This window comes from Dama dama, chromosome 26 (genome assembly GCF_033118175.1).
Source record: "Dama dama isolate Ldn47 chromosome 26, ASM3311817v1, whole genome shotgun sequence".
Classification (NCBI taxonomy): domain Eukaryota; kingdom Metazoa; phylum Chordata; class Mammalia; order Artiodactyla; family Cervidae; genus Dama; species Dama dama.
Genome location: NC_083706.1, coordinates 20,343,765 through 20,364,291, shown reverse-complemented (window position 1 = coordinate 20,364,291; position 20,527 = coordinate 20,343,765).

Below are 20,527 nucleotides of genomic sequence, written 5' to 3'. Positions count from 1 at the left end.
TCATTGTACATCAGAAACTAACAAGACATTGTAAAGCAAATACACGCCAATAAAAATTTTAAAAATTAAATTATCCATACCTCATTGCATAAAGCCACATCTATTAAATAGTAATAATAAGAATAAAAGAATGGCCCATGTAAGTAGATTGCACACACTCTTTAAGACCCAGGCCAGATGTCCTTGTTTCTATGAAGACTTTCCACTATTTCCACTATTATGCCTCCATAGGTCACTTGTTTGATCCTCTGTGTTCCCATCTCACATGAGTCTTTCTTTTGTTTTGGCCCTTGTCAAAAAGTCTTAGTTACCTTTTGATTTGTCCCTTCCCCCTCATCAAATTATAGCTCCCTGAGGACAAGGACATTTCTCAATCATCTTTGAAGTCTAGAACCTAGAATGTGCTTGGCGTGTGGTAAATGCAACCACTGTCTTTTGAGTGAATGGTGGATGGATGAATGGATGAGCATTCATTATTTTCCCTGACCACCCCATGATGTTATTAGGTTGAGGTTATTAAAATGAAGCTTTAATAACCACTCTGTCTGGACTGTCCTTATGTGTTCATTTTATTACATAAAGAATAAAGGGGTGTGTTAAATAATTAGTGCACTTACAGTTCAGTGAATGGCCCAGTCAGAGGCAGTTCATCCTTTCATGGTCCTGTGGGTAGGGAAACCCATTACATTCATCCTACCTGAGATACAATATCCCAGCACCCTGGGTTCCGTATGGTTACATTCAGTTGAGACTTGGCAATGCTTTTATTAATGAGGAGGTTTCTCTAAGAACTTGGGGGACCAAGTCTTAAAATAAACTGGACTAAGCCTTGAAAAAAAATATTGGATGTCTTGAAACCCTTACATGGGATGGTTTTTCTCTGCCATGCAAAACTATGAAGTAACTAGGCTTTAATCTCAATACTTCTAGTATTTTAAGCACTTTCAATATTCCTATTAGCGTCATCTCCTCTTTAGCCTGAGAGGCAGTGTTGCTCAGTGGTTAAGACCATGAATCCTCAAACCAGACTGGTGGGTTTGAATTCCAGTTTAATCCCTCAGGAAAGGATTTCACCCAGTATGCTGAAACACATAACTTCAGGGAATGCTATTTTCATAGAACACATCATCTGACCTGTCAGACGATGCATGGCGAACTTGAAATCACCTAAACCTTAGCCAGTAGAATTAAGTATGCAAATATTATTTTTGTCATCTGAAACTCCTTTTAGTAGACATTAACACCATATTAAAGTTGGAGAAGTTGTAGTCCAAGGAAGTTAAATGGTTAGTTCAAAGTTAAACAGGAAGTTAGATGTAGATTGCTAACATCCTTAATCTCCAGACTCACAAGTGTGGCATTTATTTCCACCAGTACTATTTATTATGAACACCTCTTTGCAAGGATATGTGTGTAGTCTGTTTTATTTTGTTGCTTTTGTTTGTTTGTTGCTTTTTCTGGATATGACTTTTAATACTGAGCATGGAGCAGGAATTTATAATGGCTCACACCAAAACAAAACCACCACTGCAGCAGCAAAACATAAACTTTGGATTTTGAGGCTGGTTCACCTGCATGATGGCATCACCGACACGACGGACAGAGTGTGAGTAGGCTCGGGAGTTGGTGATGGACAGGGAAGCCTGGCTTGCTGCAGTCTGTGGGGTCACCAAGAGTTGGACATGGCTGAGCGACTGAACTGAACTGAACTGAAGTACTTTATTTAACAATAAACTCTTCTAGCCTCTAGTCTCCACCCTCACCCCTTTCCACATACATTATCCAATCCTTGAGGACAGGAACTGTGCCTTATTCATCTTTGCATTCTACCAGGGGTGTACAATAGTGTTTCATATATAATAAATACCCAATAAATATTATATAAAATAAATAGCTTACTATCCAAGAAAAAATTCATAATTTTATTAGTTACTGACTGAAACTGCCCACCCTGGTCAGACACCATAGTAACCATTTGCACGAGTTGTTTTATGACAGGATGTCCTGGTAAGGAACACGGAACTAATAAGCCACCACCAGCCGGTAGAGTTCAGTAAAGGTCAAAAGGAGAAACCACATGTCCGACCACCTCCCAGAATCCTTCTTACTGGCATCCATCTTGGCTGAACAAGGCATACGCCTTGTTCCACAAGGAAGGACTCTGAGTCAGAATGATTGGCTAAAGACAAAACCAGGAAACTAATCCCATCACCATAAACCCGAGATGGCAAGCGTGTGGCAGAGCTGTCCTCCTGGGTTCCCTCACCCTCCTGCTCTCCACCCGGGTGCCCTTTCCCAATAAAGTCCCTTGCTTTGTCAGCACATGTGTCTCCTTGGACCATTCATTTCCAGGTGTTAGATAAGAGCTCAGTTTCTGGCCCTGGAAGGAAGGGGTCCCCCTTCCTGCAATAATTTCATTATTTTTTGCTTTCATTTTGTAAGGACTCTTTAGAGTGGACATTTTTATCATAAGATAGCATTTAAAAGACTAGTATAGCAATTTCTTATTCAGATAGTTCATGACCTATACTATCTGAATAAAGAAATTTTTAGTTGAGGTTTTTAAAAAAAGTAAACTGGTTTGAGGCTAATGCAAAATCTAGCTATCGTCTTGAATGATAAGCAAATATGCATTATTTTAGTCTTAGTGTTGCCCTAAAGGCAGGATGCCCGTCCTTCCTTTGGGTGAAAGAAGTGTGTACTCTTGCTGAAAAATAAAAATATTTCATAATTGTTGATGATGAATCTTTGAATTCATGGTGCTACAAAGCTTACCATATTAAATTATTCAGGTAGGTGAAAATAAAATTCATATCTCAGGATAACACTGGGTTAGAGTAACTTTTCATATCATGCATTCCAGCCAACATTCTCATAACTAAAATTAATCTAAGTTAAGATCTGCAAATCTACTGAAGTTACAACTTCCACATCTACGAGGCTATATTTTAACAGCTATATTTCAGAAAGGCACTACTTTTGGTTACTTTATCTCATGGGAAGCCCCCATAGATAAAATAACTTGGTCATAAAAGAAATCTTCCATGGAATAAAAAATGCTTCTCCTTAATTAAAATACCATGCATACATTATAATGTCCAAGTGCTTCAGGATATTCTCAATAGCTGCCTTTTTGAGTGCATTTATGGCTGCAAAGATTTACACATTTCTTTTTACAGTCAATGTGCTTCCCATGCAAGCCAGCAGACATCCTCTCCTGGCAGTCATTGATTCTTGCAATTTCTCTTTAATGTTAAGTCCTACAAGCTGTTGGGAATAAATAATCATGCCTATTTCTTGGCATGAAAATGTCCATTCATTCACCAAATACTCAATTTCACTTCTACATTAGCTGATTTTCTTTGTGAGTAAAAAGGTAGCTTCTATGTCTCCTTAACTTCAGCTGCATCCCAGCTGTGTTTATTAAACAGAGATTTCACATTGTCTGCCCTTTTGTTTGCTGTCCCATCATTTTCCCATCTGGCTCCCCACCCCCCATCCTAGTGAACATATCCATATTTTTACTGACAGTAGGTTTTTTTTTTTAATGTATCTTTCCCTGATGATAGCAGTTAACATTCCTTTAAAAGCTTATGTTTCACCTCTGTTCCCCTGTTCACATTTCAACTACGTGAAATTGGGTGATTTGAAACAATTTTAGCAGCTTCTCACTCAAATATAATCCCTTACGACTTATGATGGTTTTGAATTCTTGGCAACCGTTTCCTCTGCCGATCAGAGTCTCTGTGAAGGAAGGATTGTCAAGAATTACAAGTACAGAGGCAGTGCCTTAAAGAACAAAGGAGACACTTTTTATTTCAAGAAAAATAAAATGGAATTTCACAGTTACTCGCCCAGGTTTCCCTACTTCCCCAGGTGGAAATGAGGGTAGAATGAGGGTAGAGAAAAGACACACCAGCATTTGAGGAGAAATGGAACCCATGAACTTTCCCGGTTTAGCACATGTTTTCTTCAGAATGCAAAGATATTAATTTCCGAATGTCTCTGCCATTAGTTGTAAGACTTGCAATCTTATTTTCTTTTAAGCTCTCACAATTAGAATAACTTCTCTCTCTCTTTGGCTAATACCTCAAAAGTTAGGTGACAAGAAAGGAAATAACTTTGATTCATTTGTGCAAACAAGATAGATTTGCACAAATACATTTCATAGAATTTAAAGTCATTAATCTCTCATTTTTCAGAATCAAATAATATTTCTTTAAAAGGTATAAATAGAAAATGGCCATTAGTTTATAAAAAACCACATGGACAAATCTATTACAAAAGAAAATATTTAGCTTAACTATTAATTCCAAATTTAACCATGCAATTTTTTTTTTACATTTTCTAATCACAGAAAAATTATAATGATCTTTAGCATGGTGCAGTGGTTAAGAGACTGAAGCCAGATGACCAAGGTTCAAATCCTAGCTCTGTCATTTCTCAGATGCTTGGCCTTGGACAAATTATTCAGTCTTTCTCATCCTCAGTTTCCTTTTCTAAACATGCAGCTGATAATAACAGTACTTACTTTATAGGGTTGGTTTAAGAATGAAATATGTTAACCCAGGTTAACCTCTTAGAACAATGCCTGGCATGGAGGAGTTTTCTGTCTTTGTATGCTGTCATTAGTAGTTATAATTAGAGTATTTATCAATCTGATGCATCGGTTACATAGTTAGGGGTTAATGAAATTCTGCATCAATCAGCTAATGAAATTTAGTATTCTCAAACAAAAAGCACTTGATGAACCCCAACTATGTTTTTAGTGCTGTAAGACAGAGAAATGGATAACTGATTTATCTAGAAGTTAAACCAAACTTTACATATGCATAGATTTACTGAATAACAAATGAAGAAGACAACAAAGAAATAGAACAAATGGAAAAAAGGGCCTTTGTAAGTAAAAAAAAAAAAAAAAAACTAAGCTAAATTATCTGAAGGAGTGAAAGAAATGAAAATAAAGGTTATGTTCATAATGCTATCATTGGTTACTTTGATGATATGAACAAAAGCAGCATTCTGGTACTAGAAGAGGTGAGCTATTTTGAAGAAAGGCGAAAAGTCAGAGAGCTAGAAGAATATCATACAACAGGAAAATTGGGGGAGGGGGAAAATGCCCAGTAGATGGAGAGCCTGGTTTGGATATACAGTAAGTCCCCTACATATGAACCTACAAGTTGCAAACTTTCAAAGATGTGAGCGTGTATTCCATCCACATCAGGTGTGAATGAAATTGCAGCTTGCCTTCCATGTCCTGTTGCTGACGATCCTCAGCTCCGCCACCTCCCACCTCCTGTCTGTCCTCCAGTCAGTAACTCTTCACGCGATGCCAGTCCCTGTAACGACTGTTGTGCTGTACTACTGTACTTTTTAAGGTTCTGTACTCTAAGATTAAAGGTGTTTTCTTTATTTTTTGTGGGTTTTTTTTGTATTATTTGTGTGAGAAGTATTAAAAACCTATTAAAGTATAGCACTGTAGTTGATTGTGTTAGTTGGGTAGCTAGGCTAACTTTGTTGGACTTATGAACAAATTGGACTTACAAATGCACTCTTGGGATGGAACTCATTCATATGTAGGGAACTTACTGTACTTTGGTTTGAGTCTAGAATTCTCTCTGGCATTTCAAACTTTGCTCTCAACCTTAAGCACTGTGGCTGCTGGGAAAGAATTCTCCCCAGCTCCACTAGGCTTGCTTTTAGCAGAGAGGGAGAAGCCCACTGGAGCAGAAGCGTGGGCAACTGTGTACTTGCTAATGAATAGACAGAGAGCCAGGGATACAGAGCAAGGAAAACAGCATCCTTGGTTACAGAGATCCCTTGCTAAGAAGTGTGGGAGACACTTCTTATATTTCTGTTAATTCATCTCTGTATCATATTATTTGCATTTCTTAAATCTCAATAACTTTGTAAAATACACACATTCTATCAGGAAATCTCTAAACTATTCAACATTTGCATTTCTGAAAGTCCATTTTCAGAAATCTAGTGTCATCACATGAATGGTTGGATCCTAGTCATCAAGGAAAGGTCTAATTAGTTTGGTGGTTAGTATGCTTCAGTGAATACAGAATTTAAATTATAGTGTTGTACACATGAATTTACATGATGTTATTAACCAGTATTACCTGAATAAAAAGGTCTGATTGTCTTCTGTTCATTTTTTTAAAAATAAACAACTGTTGAATGCTGGCTTCCCAAAAGTGCCTGAACAATTTGTGGATAAGGAAAAGCTAAGTTTATTGCTTAGCATGTTGGACTAGCACCATGCCAAGAGAGTAAGTCTCTAACATCTCGGAAAAGTGAGGGTGAAGCTGGGATCTTTACAGATATTTTGAAGTCTGGTTTAGTGTTGGGGAGTGGGACTTGGTTATAGTTGGATAAGGATCGTAATATAGGTTTGGTGAACATAGCAAGCCAAGGGTTTTGAGCCAAGGGGTTGAAAGTGTCAGTTTCCCATAGTCTTCCAAATGTTTCTCACTGGAGCTTTTGATCCAATCCCAGTCTCTCCCCCCCTCAATGGATGACCTGATCTCCTTACTTTACTGGGACCAGGCCACCTGATATCCTTGAATTCTTTTTTGTCCATTGAAAAGTTCTTGCTTTCATCCATTCTTTCCTCTTTACCCATCTCTTAAGAGAAAAATGTGTTCTTAAAACTCTCTATAGCTTGGTCTTTTTTCTGCCTCATAGCCATTTACCCATTAATCATCTGCTTTTTCTTATATGCTAACTTCATGATTCTTTTCCCTTGGCCTAAAAACATGATTATGTATCTTTTAGTATAAAAAAATACCTACTCGGTCTGTGGGTTACAAGCCATGGTCTTCTCCTCTTTTTTCTCTTCTGCCTGAGTCTCTATCTCTTGCTTCCTTGACAAGTCCTGACAGCCTCGATGGGGACTAGGAAAAAGGAAAACTCTCCCTTCAGCCCAAATCCCTCTGTAAGTATCATCTTCTCACTCTCCAATCTGTTCTTCTCTGCCAGGGTTTTAGAATGTGTAGCCGACCGAGGCTGCTTGTCTGCACTTACTCATTCCCATTTACTTCCCATTTCATTGTAATCTAAGGACCTTGGGAAGGTTATAAGAGATTAAGTGCCAATTTCAAAGGAAAATTCAAATTCCTTGTCTTCGTGGTATATGACATTGCTGACTATTCCCTCTTCATTGCAAAACATATTTCTTTGGCTTCTGACATCACCCCTTCTTGATTTTTTTCTGAAACTCTAAAACTTTTCTCTCTCACTAATTGGTTCCTTTTTCTACCTCGGCTCCTTAGATGTTACCAATTATTTGAGGTTTTTGTCCTTTGTTTCTCACTTCTATCACAATATCTGTTCTCATGTGATGATTCTAACCATTATCACTTACCCAAGTTTGTTTCCTAAATTAATATTTAAAAATTTCCAGCATGACCCTCTCCTTAGTTTCAGATATGCAGTTACCTGTTAAACATTTCCATTTAAATCAGATTTATTATTTGCAAAATGAATTTATGATAGTTGTTATGAAAGCTCTTCCTTCTATCCTTGACTCTGTTAATGGAACCACTATCTACTATCCAGTGTTTCCCCAACTTCCCAGATGATAAGCATCCCTGGCAATTCTTGTTAATCAGATTAAAGGCCTCCCACTCAGAAATTCTGATTCAGTGAGTTGACTGCAGTGGGTAGTTAGGAAGCACAGATAGTAGTGAGCACTGTTCTTGCCCTGTCCATCCGCTTCACCGCCACACCACCCATTTGCTCACTGGGATCTGTAACAACTGAAGATTTCTCAAACCACCTCCCCCTTTGTCATCCGCTGTTACAGCTTAGGTTCCAGTCCTTGCGAATTGTTTGGTTTAAAAGTTGTTCTGTGCTTATTCTGCAACCCTAAACCTTCTATTCTCATTGAACTGAGCATCCAGAAGTTCTTTATTAGGCCATGTTCTTTCTCATTTCTGTTTTGTGTTCCTGAAACGCAATCCCCCATGCTAGCCTCTTTTCCCTGTCAAACAAGTCATCCTTTGAGACTCAACTAAAGTAAGTTAGAACATAGTTACTTGGAACATGGCAAATATATGCTGATTGTGAATGACTAAATCCTTATGTACGTCTTTATTTAGTTTCATCCTGAATGTAGTTTTTCATGTTCTTGCCAAGAGAGCAGTACTTTGCTGCAGAAACAAAAGTAAGCTGTAGCTCATACTTTGGCTTCACATAGGCTTGAATTTAATTTCTGTTATTTCTAGTTAATGATGCAGGATTTTGGGAAAACTCTGTAAACATTCCAAGCCTCAAGCCCTCATCTATTAACAAAAGAGATGATAATTGTGAAAATTAAATAACATAGTAGAAGCAATGTGTTGAACCCTGTTCCTGGCACCACTAGGGTTCTGGAATCTTGTACATTCAATAATTTATAGTCCAAATCATAACTCTTGGAAATTAAAGAAGGTGCTATTAATAATTTTTCTGGACGATACAGACTGTTGATGGCAAAGGACACATGGTTACCTACACACAGGAGAGATTTTCAGACCACCTTCTCATTGGAAGGGGGTCAACAGCTAAAGGATTTGCCTCAAAGTTTCATTGGCAGATGAATCCCACTCTTTTTCACTGAAACCATATGTCTGAGGTGACATTGGGGTGGGCTAAAGATTCTCTTTGCACCATCTTTTTCCTGGCCTATGACAGATGCATGATATGCATAATCTTTATGGTTATTGACCCAAGAACCTATATGGCATGCTTCTTTCTACTCATTTCCAATCTAAACTTTGAGATCTTGTCCACCTTCTCCATTTAGACATCAGCATTTCCACCCTCTTATTCTCTCCTGGTTAGACATTTAATGCTGGCCGTCTTGTAGAGTACCTCTGCTCTTTGAAGAATGGAAACAGGGCCTCACCCACTCTGTCATCCAGGATCAGAGGTCTAGTGAGGCTATTTCTTTTTTCTTTAGCCCAGCTACGTGGCATGCAGGACCTTCGTTCCCCAACCAGGGGCCGTGCAGGGTCCTAACCATTGGACAACCAGAGAATTCTCAATGTTGCTTCTTCCTTGTTTTTTTAACCTCTCTAAACAGAAGGAGATACATTCCACATATCTGAGTTCTAGGGTCCCTTCTCACTTAACAAGTAGCTCTTTGGCACTGCTGACAAAGGCAATTAAACCTTGGCATTGTCCAGGCTTCCCAGGTGGCTCAGTTGGCAAAGAGTCTGCCAGCAGTGTAGGAGACTGAGGTTCGATCTCTGCATAGGAAATATTCCCTGGAGAAGGAAATGGCAACCCACTCTAGTATTATTGCCTGGGAAATCCCATGAACAGAGGAGTCTGGCAGGCTACAGTCCATGGGGTCACAAAGAGTCAGACACAACGGAAACAACTTCGCACGCTTGACCAGAGTAGGAAGCCTATTTTTTACGTATCTTTTTATCTCCAAAACCTGGCACAGTGTCTGCCATAGTGGATTCTCAAGAACCACTTAATGCATGACCTAATTATTACATGTAAACAATGTTATGAAATATTAAGTACCAAGACTTATGCTCTTGGTTACACCTCAAGGCACCACTCCAGCAAACTAAGCTATTATCCCATAATCTAGGACATGTCATTAGCATGGTGAAAAATCTAACTTGGCTTTGGCCTCTTTTGTTTATTCTTGCCCCAAAGCCAGCTTTGCATCTAAGCTTTCACCACTTCAGTTTCAGGGAAGTCCAGTCCAGAGCACACACGCCAAGGAAGGAGAGACTCCAGAAGAAAAGCAGGCCAGGCAGGCCTCTGGGTCTCTCTTCCACCTTGAGGGGGAAGACGAGGACTCAAAAGCTCTTCCTTTCTAACATTACCTGCAGAGCCAGAGACTCAAGAGGAGTCATGACACTTCCTAAGGGGATGGTTGACATATGGAGAGTGATTTAGGCTCCGGAAACTCTCTTATAAATTGCTATATTGGCTTTATTTTTTGTCATTGTTTTGTTTGTTTTTGGAGCTTCTTTTTTAAAATTAAACTTGCTATTTTATATTAGACTATGGCTGATTAACAAAGTTGCAAGTTTCAGGTAGACAGCAAAGGGACTCAGCTAAGGGATCATTACATTAATCTGGAATGATCTTATTTTCAATTCAAATATTTCAATTGTTTATTATGTTGTCAGTCACTGCAAGTAACCAGGGCTGGGTGCAAAGCAGGTATTTAATAAATATTTGCTTAATAATCCAGCAAACTGTATCCACACTTTTCCTTATGTATTTGCACATTTAATCTACTAATAGACATCATATGATACTTTATGTTTAGTTTCTCTTCATGTCTATTCACATGTGAAAAGTTCATTAAATTTATAATTTTGCCAGTCACCATACTGCATGACAGAGGATCTCAGATTGACTGAGTGCTCTCACAGCCCTCAAGGAGCACATGATTCTGGTGGGAAGGGCAGAGAAATGAACAGAATGAATTGTGAAACTGGAAAAGTCAACAACGGGAACATGCATGAGTTGTTACGGAAGCATGAAGGAGGGCTGAGCTAACCAGCCAAGTTGGGCATACAGCACTGGTAGAGTTGTTAGGGAAGGCCTGCTGGAAAAGGAGCTCTGAGCTAAATCTTATAGATGAACAGGAATTAGGGAGTAAGTAATTGAACATGGGAAAGGCATTTCAGGCAGGAAGATAACATGAACAAATCTTCAGGACAAATATGATGTCAGCAGCTTTGCTACTGCTATCTCTGTGGCCTTGTGGAGGTGATCTAATCTCTCTGTACCTTGATTTCTTCTTCTGTAAAGTGGGGAAGGTATGAATAATATTTACTTAAAATTCTTATAAGGATTAAATGAATAAATAGGTGTAATGTGCTTAGAATCATGGCTTCAGATATCTTAGTACTGAGAATCCTTGTGAAGACATCCCGTACTTGGGCTTGATATGCTCATCTGAGGGCTTTCCACGTGGCACTAGTGGTACAGAGCCCACCTGCGAAAGCAGGAGATGTAGGAGATGTGGTTTGATCCCTGGGTCAGGAAGATCCCCTGGAGGAGGGCATGGCAGCCCACTGGAGCATTCTTGCCTGGAGAATCTCATGGACAGAGGAGCCTGGAAGGGGTGGCAACCTGGGGTTGCAAAGAGTCACACATGACTGAAGCGATAGCAGACAAGCATGTTCATCTGAGGTTGCCAAGAAAAGGCTTAGCTGGAGGTAAAGATATTTAAAATTTCAGCATATAAATACAGCTTAATAAAAACATGATGGTCAAGTCAGCAGAAGGAAGGAAATGATAAAGATTAGAGTAGGGATAAATAAAACAGAGAATAGAAAAAAAATTAACAAAACCAAGAAATGTTTCTCAGAAAGATCAACAAAACTGATAAACTCTTAGCTAGACTTTGAAAAAAAAGAAATAAATTGAAATTAAGCATGAAAGAGGAGACATTACAACTGACGCCACAGAATAAAAAGGATTATAAGAGACTACTAAGAATAATTACATGCCAACAAATTGGATAACTCAGAATAAATGGATAAATTCATAGAAACATGCAATTTACCAAGACTGAATTATGAAGAAATAAAAAATCTGAACAGACTTATAACTAGTGAAGATATTAAAGCAATTTAAAACAATCTTCCAACAAATAAAGCCAAGGACCAGATAGCTTTATCAGGGAATTCTACAAAATATTAAAAAAAACAATTAACACCAAACCTTCTTAAATTATTCTAAAGAATCAAAGAGGAGGGAACACTCCCAAACTCATTGAGTAAGGCCAGCATTACCCTGTTACAAAAACCAGATGACAACAGAACAAGAAAACTATAAACCAACATCCTTCATATAAAAATCTTAAAATACTAGCAAACCAAATTCAACAGCACATTAAAAAAGATCATATGCCACAACCAAGTGGCATTTATACCTGGGATGCAAGAATGGTTCAATGCAAAAATCAATCAAAGTAATATACCATATTAGCAAAATAAAGGAAGGAAAAAAACCATCTGATCATCTCAATCAATGCAGAAAAGGCATTTCACAAAATTCATTTCATGATAAAAAATAGCCAACAAATTAGGAATAGAAAGAAATTACCTCAACATAATAAGAGCCATATATGAAAAGCCCACAACAAACATCATACTCAATGGGGAAAAATTGAAAGCTTTTCCTCTAATATCAGGAAAAAGGCAAGGATGCCTACTTCTACCATAAGGTTTTGACATAGTACTGAAAATTCCAGCTAGAGAAATTAGGCAGAAAAAACAAATACAAGACATATGAATTAGAAAAGAAGAAGTAAAATTACCTCTGTCCCCAGGTGGCATTATTTTATAAGTAAAAAACCCCTAAAGATTCCACCAAAATGCTATTAAAAAGCAAAGCAAAAGTATAGTTAACAAAATAATAAATGAATTCAACAAAGTTGCAGCATAAAAAAATAGCTATCATAACAATATAACAAATATTGGAGAGGATGTGAGGCAAAGGGAACACTCATACACTGTTGATGGGAATGCAAATTGATGCAGCCACTATGGAAGATAGTACAGAGGTTCCTTAAAAAATAAAAATGGAAGTACTGTGTGATTCAGCAGCTCCACTCCGGAATACGCACGGTGCTCAGTTGCTCAGTTGTGTCCAACTTTTTGTGACCCTTTGGACTGTAGTCTGCCAGGCTCCTCTGTCCACAGGGCTTTTCAAGCAAAGATGCTGGAGTAGACAGCATTTTCTCCTCCAGGAGAGCTTCCTGACCTAGGGACTGAACCAGTTTTTTGCATCTCCTGCTTTGCAGGCAGATTCTTTACCACTGAGCCATCAGGGAAGCACTCGTGGGTGTATAACCAGAAAAAATGAAAACACTAATTTGAAAAGATATAAGCACCCTAAGGGTCTGAGCAGCACTACTTCTGATGGCCATGACATGGAAGCAACCCAAGTACCCATCGACAGATGAGTGGATAAAGAAGATGTGCTATACACACACACACGTATGTATACATACCTATATTTACCTATATATGTGTGTGTTGTGGAATATTATTCAGCCATAAAAAAGAATGAACACGTTACCAGTTGCAGCAACATGTGTTATGCTCAGTGAAATAAGTCAGACAGAAAAAGACAAATACTATATGATATTATTTATTTGTAGAATCTAAAGAGTAAAAGAAATGAATGTATACACAAAACCAAAACCTGGGATTAACATATAGACACTACTGTATATAAAACAGGTAACCTACAAGGACCTACTGTATAGCACAGCACAATATTATGTATTATGTAATACATAATATTTCATAATAACCTTTAAGGGAAAAGAATCTGAAAAAAATAGATCTCTATGTGCATATAACTGAGTCACTTCGTTGTACATCTAAAATTAACACATTATAAATCAACTATACTTCTATATATAAAATAATATTTCCCAAGTTAAAAAAAAAAAAAAACAGACTCACAGACATAGAAAACAAACTTGTGATTACCAAATGGGAGAGGAAGTTGGGGAGGAGGGACAAATTAGAGGTTTGGGATTAACAGACAAAAACTACTATGTATAAAATAGATGAACATTTGCTATAAGGATTTACCACACAGCACAGGAAATTTTACCCACTCTCTTGTAATTACCTATAATGTCCTTATAATGAAATATAATCTGCAAAAGTACTGAATCACTATGCCTCACACCTGAAACAGGGCAACGTGTTCAGAGCTATGACTGTTGGGGGCGTTTGGATGCATCTGCAAGGCCCTCCTTGGAAGACACATTGCCTCGGGAAAAGGAAAAGCCTTTGTTAAGAAATTACAGCTAGTTATGGACAGGGTGACTAGAGAGAGGTGACAGGTAGGACAGGGTAGTGCTGAAGCTGGGTTTCATCATAAACGAGAGAGTTGACTTGGAACCCTATCTACTGCCCTTTCCAAAGTCCCATACCTCCAGTGGCCCAGTGGACGTTGTGGAATCCTCACATCTTTGTGAATGATTTTCAAGCAGCAGGACTGGAAGAGAGAACATCAGTATCTTTTTATTAACAGGTCCCTGCTCTGTGGACTATCAATTTAGCTTTGTTACAGGCACTAAATACATTAGCAAAATGTTATTATAGTTAAACCTTCAACTCCAACATTGTAGCCAGAAAAGAATGAAGGTAGGTTGGTAACCCTGGCCCTAAGTAATAGAGACCAGATTCTAAGTAACACCAGTGACTGTGTCTATTCATATAGAGGTTTCTGAGGAGGTAAGTAATCCATATACTTCCTGCAGCTGACCACTTGATCTTACTGCATTTGGTATATAAAGTGTCCCTCTATAGAGCAGCTTTAAAATAAAAGAAACTTTTCTCCCTCCCACGAAGTTCTATTATTGGCCCAAGAACCCCATCTCTCTCTTAGGTGCTCAGGCATGCACTCACAATGCAGTCACTTAAAAGTTAGACTTACTGTCCTTAACGGGAAAGTCAGTGATCTTACTGATCTAGGAGCCTGAAGCTGGTAAAGGCGAAGGAAACCTTGGCTCAGATCATCCAGGGCTTCAGTCAACTGGATCTTTCTAAGGACATTTTAGAAATGCCACTTTCTTTCTCATCAACATCTCTGAAAAAAGCAATAGTAACTGATGCATCTCTCCTGGCTCTTGAACAAGCATTTAATTGAGAGTTTTTCTGTGATAAGTGTTCAGACTCGAGTGTGTCACCTGGGCCATTTGGGCCCCCGTGCATTCATAGCACAACTCTGCAAATAAACAAAGCGTTGAGTTCCTGGGGAAAAACACAGCTTACACAGCACTTAGGAGTGCTCAAAGGGCCTCTGTTCCGTCTTCATACTAATGTGGTTTCACAAGAAGACCAAGATTATTTTATTGCCCCAGGAAGCCAGGAAATTTTCATTTGGCTCCCTCAGATCTTTGGGATAAAAGTGGGACAGTAAGGAAAAGAATTCCCTTTGCTGTCTTAGATTTCTGTTCTCCAGGAAAATATGTTATGTTTTCGAAGATCAGATACCCTGTCGTTTATTTTTAGCTTTGGTAACTGTATTATTTTACATCGCCCAGTCCCCATTTTTTCAAAGGAATATCTCTCCTTCTGGTTCTTCCTGTTTGGGATCTTTCCATGGGACTCCACTTTTGGCTGAGATACAGGCACAGTGCCTTTCACGCATAACAAGCTTATTGCCTGATACAGAAATGAAGGACATAGGTCTATTAAGTTGAAATTATAATCAATAAAAACTAATGAAGTAAGTAACTTTCCTAGTATACCATAAAACAGTTCACATTAGAAGTTTCTGTGGCATGGTATGTGTGTGTGCTCAGTCGTGTCTGAATCTTTGAGACCCTATGGACTGAATCCCACCAGACTCCACTGTCCATGGGGTTTTCCAGGCAAGAATACTGGAGTGGGTTGCCTTTTCTTACTCCAGGAGATCCTCCTGACCCCAGGGATGGAATCTGCATCTCCTGCATCTTATGTATTGACAAACGATTCTTTACTGCTTGAGCCAGCAGGGAATTGTCAGAGTAAGTTTGAGACTATCCACTTGAGAGCTTATGAGAAAGTGCTTCGCTGACCACCCTTGACAACATTGTACTCCCCCGCCTCTGTCAGCTTCAGTAAGCTTAGGTTTTCTTCATAGCACTCGACATCTAGTATTGTATTTACTTACTGTCTGTCTGTCTCTACTAGAATGAAATCTCCATAAATGAAAGGGTTAGGTTTTACCTGTGCTGCACTTGTAAGAGCTATATAATGAATGAATGACCCCACGGTAGGGAGGAATAGCGTATTTTTGTATTTAAAGAAAACTGAATGCTGACTTGAAATTAGTTTCAAAAACTCTATTATTCCATTTCTTGGGCTCCCACCATGAATAATTCTCCCTCCCTCTGCTTTGCAATAAAGTACTTCACAGGGGCTTCTCTGGTGGTTCAGTGATTAAGACTTCTTGTTTCCAATGTAAGGGGCACCGATTTGATCCCTAGTGGAGGAACTGGGATTCCAAATGCTATGCAGTGCTGCCAATAAACACATAAATAAAGTTTTTAAAAACATAAAAAATAAAGTATTTCACAAATTCCACAAGCAATGAGAGCAAATCTGATGCTCACTTTTACTGCCTAGTGAGAGGAAGCCTGCTTCCCTGCCCCCCCCGCACCATCACTCGAGTAGGGAGTTCTTGTGTTTGTCTCTCACACGTGGACCCGGTTCTCTGTACTTTGTATACCCTTTGTTTCCCAGGGTTTTCCTGCAGTTCTGCAGGATATGTGGTCTTGCAGTGCAGATCAGCTTTTGACAAAAAGAGAATTCAAAGCTTTCTACCATTTGTGACGTTAAAAATGTAATGCACATTTCCAAAATAAGAAATAAAAACATAATAACATTGCCATGCAAAATTCACTGAGCAGTCAAATGGGGGTACAAATAATAAATCATAATGAAATGGGCATATACATCTTTTCTTCACATACATTTTCCTCTTGAGTTATCAGGTTATTCTCTCTCTCTGTTCTCCAAATGCCCAAATGAAAATTTGCTAGCACACTGAATAAACATGTTTTATAGGGGATATGGATGCTAAATCTTATTAGGAAGGAAATTTCCGCTAACCTGATTTCCTCCCTGATTTCTCTCAAAGATTTTTTCATATGCTTTTGACCATAAATATAATAAACTGACTTTGAAAATTTCTCCTTGAACAGTTGAATTTTATTGTCCATCAGGTACCAGGTAGCTCCATTTATACCGTTTAACTTGATGCTCACAACTACCAAGTGGAGTAGATGCCACTTACCAAAAGAGAGATTCTAAAGCTTAGAGAGGTTAAGTTACACACTCAGAGTCACACAAAAAGCAAGACAGGGAACTAGGATTTGAACCTAGATTGTCTTGGCTTTAAATCCCATGTTCCTCCTCTTGTCTATTAAACCTGTCATCTGACTTACTAAATGAAAGTGAAAGTGAAAGTTAGTTACTCAGACATGTCCGAGTCTTTGTGACCCCATGGACTGTAGCCCACCAGACTTCTCTGTCCATGGAATTCTTCAGGCAAGAATTCTGGAGTGGTTTGCCATTTCCTCATGTATTTATTTCTTATCCTATTGGAGGTGGGGGAACCTACACACAACCAGAAACCTGGATTAGTTAAGACTGCACAAGGAGAGGAGGAATTCCTTAGAGCTTAGTTTTCACACCTGTAGAATGGACAAGGGGGGCTTTAAGATTTCTTTCTATGGTAATAAAGAATTAGAATAAATAATACATTAATAAAGAATAAAGATGTCTTTGGTAAGACTTCAATTCTATGGTAATAAAAATGGTCTTGATTGTAATCAGCAAGAATAAAATATAATTTAAAAATATAACTGGTTCAGTGCTGGAAACTATATTCCAAGCTCTTCTTGGAATATATAAAAACATTGCATTTTAAGGTGTTCATTTCAAATATAGTTATAAATTTAAGAATTAAAATATTTTTAAAATTTCATTATTCTAAAGTCAAGACAATTACAACTGAAAAAATTTAATATATGTTTAATATTATATATATGTGTGTGTGTATATATAAGTTTGTATATATGCAAGTTTGAATAGATGCTCCTGATTCTGTTTCTTGAAAGGCACAAAGGAGTTCCCAGGCCAGGCTTGCAGCCTCTGTGATGTGGGTGTGCTGACTGATGGGGCCTGTGACGTGGGACCCAGACAGCAGTGCCACCCTGGGCTCCGGGGGTCTCAAGGACACATCCCAGTTGCCATTTTGTTTGACAAACAATAGCCCCTCCCCACCAGCTCCTGACGTGTTAAAACCAACGCTGCTGCAGGAAGGCATTGTGTCTTACTCAGAGAAAAACGTCCAGTACTAAAGCCTTCCTAATCAGTAGTCTACAGTAAAATATAAGTTTTGTACCAGAGTCTCTTTCTCATTGTGAGACTGATACTCCCTGATCTGAAATTCTCCTCTTCCCTTTGAATTGTCTCAAATATTTTAAAATGTCCTTTGACTGGTCTGATCTATAAATCACGATGGTGGTGGTCATGGTTTAGTCCTTGTCATGCCAGACTCTTTGCGACCCCACGAACTATAGCCTCCCAGGCTCCTGTGTCCATGGGACTTCCCAGGCAAGAATACTGGAATGGATTGTCATTTTCTTCTCCAGGGGATCTTCCTGACCCAGGATCCAACCCGAGTCTCCTGCATTGCAGGTGTACTCTTTACCTCTGGGCTACAATCACATTAGTGCTTTCTTCCTTTTAATCATGTTTTTAGACATTAGAATCTTTTCCGCTGCACATATACATATTTTTACAACTTTCTTAAAGTACTCACAATCTTTTAAAGCACTGGTAATACAAAATACAAACATCTAATGACATTATATTAAACTGAGATTTAAAAAAATGTTGAAACACATATTTTCTTTGAGAACATTACTATTTTTGTCTAGTGCAACTGTCATTTTTCAGGGGAGTTGTGGAGGAAAAATCTCCGCAGACTTTTACCATTAACATAGCTTTATGGAGACAATGTGTAGTATAAAGAATGAGAAAAACAGGAGAATGGTTTCATTGGCAAGATACATAAATTAGTATCTGGATTTGCCAAAACAGCACAGACATTGTGAAATCTGACATTCGGAATTGCTAAGGTTTCAACTGTTAGTCACTCAGTTGTATTGGACTCTTTGTGACCCCATGCACTGTAGCCCTCCAGGCTCCTCTGTCCATGGAATTTTCCAGGCAAGAATACTGGAGTAGGTAGTCATTCCCTTCTCCAAGAAATCAATGCACTATTTAAATGTTGTTTAAAGATGGTCCTTACTTTCAAAGAGTGTCTACCCAAGTTGTATCTTTCATCCAGAAATTCTACTATCTAAACATTTCAGAGACTTTGAAATGGAAATTGTCTCCATAAAGCAATATTTTTTTAGGGGGGAGGCCAAACTCTCAGGAAAAATGTCCCTTAAAATCTTTATCAAAGCAAATAAAACTTAAAATCCAAATTCCCTATGCATTTGATGTTAAAGCCAGTTCATGATTTGCCTATATATTTTAAAGAAATGATCTTAAGTCAGGATGCAGCATTTATCTTATCATTCGAAGAATTAATTCCAGAAGGAAAGTCAGAGTGGCTTATTGAACAGGTGAGCACAGTGTCTCTGAGGCAAATAATTCCATATACTGAATAGAGCTTGCATTACCCAATGTGGTTGATGAAGGAAACTATATATGAAAAATACAATAGCAGGCAGGTTAAATATTTTAGTAGTAACTTCATTTAAAATGACAATAATTTGAGAAGTCATTTAAAACATGTCCCATGTGTGCATATGTGTGCCTGCTTATGCACGCTGCATGCATGCACACACACACACACACACACACACACACACACACACTCTCACCCTTTCCATCCCTGCCAGATTCACCTACGGTCTGGAGGGTAAGATTTTCATCAGGTTATGGAATTAAGCCTAACCTTACTTCTCATGTTAAGTATTTGTTCTGACATATATTTTTTTTCTTCCTTCCAATCTTGTTGGATTTTTTGATTCCATTTTTATAGGACAGCTTTGACTCTGCACTAAACCACGCCACTAACACGTTACTTAATCTAACTGGCACATTGTAAAATTTTACACATGCGCTCATCCAGATAATTACACAATTAATTTTCACTTAGTTCAGCTGAAACAGGGATAATGAAATTTCCACTGGTGTACTGTTACATTCAGGGGCCAAGGGTCAGTTTCCTGTTTGGATAAGGGTGAGTTTAAAGAGGATTTCTGACAGTCTCCTTACTTCAACTAGTTCTAAAAACATTGCAATGGAATTTCAATTTACAGCTCAGTTCAATGAAAGGAGCAGATGTTGAGCGTGAACCACAGCTATGTAAGAGCCTCCTTCCACACAGGTGTGCAAGGGAAACCGTCAGCTCTTGGTTTAAAGACGTGTCTCTTCTACCTTGCATTCTGGATTGAAAAAGTGGTTGACAGGCACTTGGAATTCATTTTCCCTTCAAGATTTACACATCTGCTGAGCTGTGATATTAAAGCAAAGATCTCGGTTCCCACTGCCTTGCATTCTACAGAGAAACAGTAGAAGTTCAGTGACTAAATTGTTCTTGAATTTAGAGGATACTTGAAATCACAGTCTTGTGAAATTTCCTCACAGAGTGAAAGTGGCCCAAGATGTAGGTTTTCCTGGTGGTAAAAGTGAAGACATTCTACTGTGAAACAAAGTATAAATCTTAATCTTTTCTTGACAATTTGCTTGTTTTGCTCTAAGTTCCAGGTTTAAAACTCTCATCCTTGACAGTACGTGGGTATTTTATAAGTGGCTGTGAAAGATACCCAACAGTGGTATTATGGATTTCTTGATTAACCCATTTCATTCTTCAAAATATTCTTTTCATTGAAGAGTCAGACACACTGCTAAAACTCTCCATGTGGTTGAAAGAAGAACCGGGTTCTAGCACAAGCCGACATTATGTTAGATCACTGTGCATGTAAAATGGTCATTGTATGGTGGTGATAAAAGTCCTG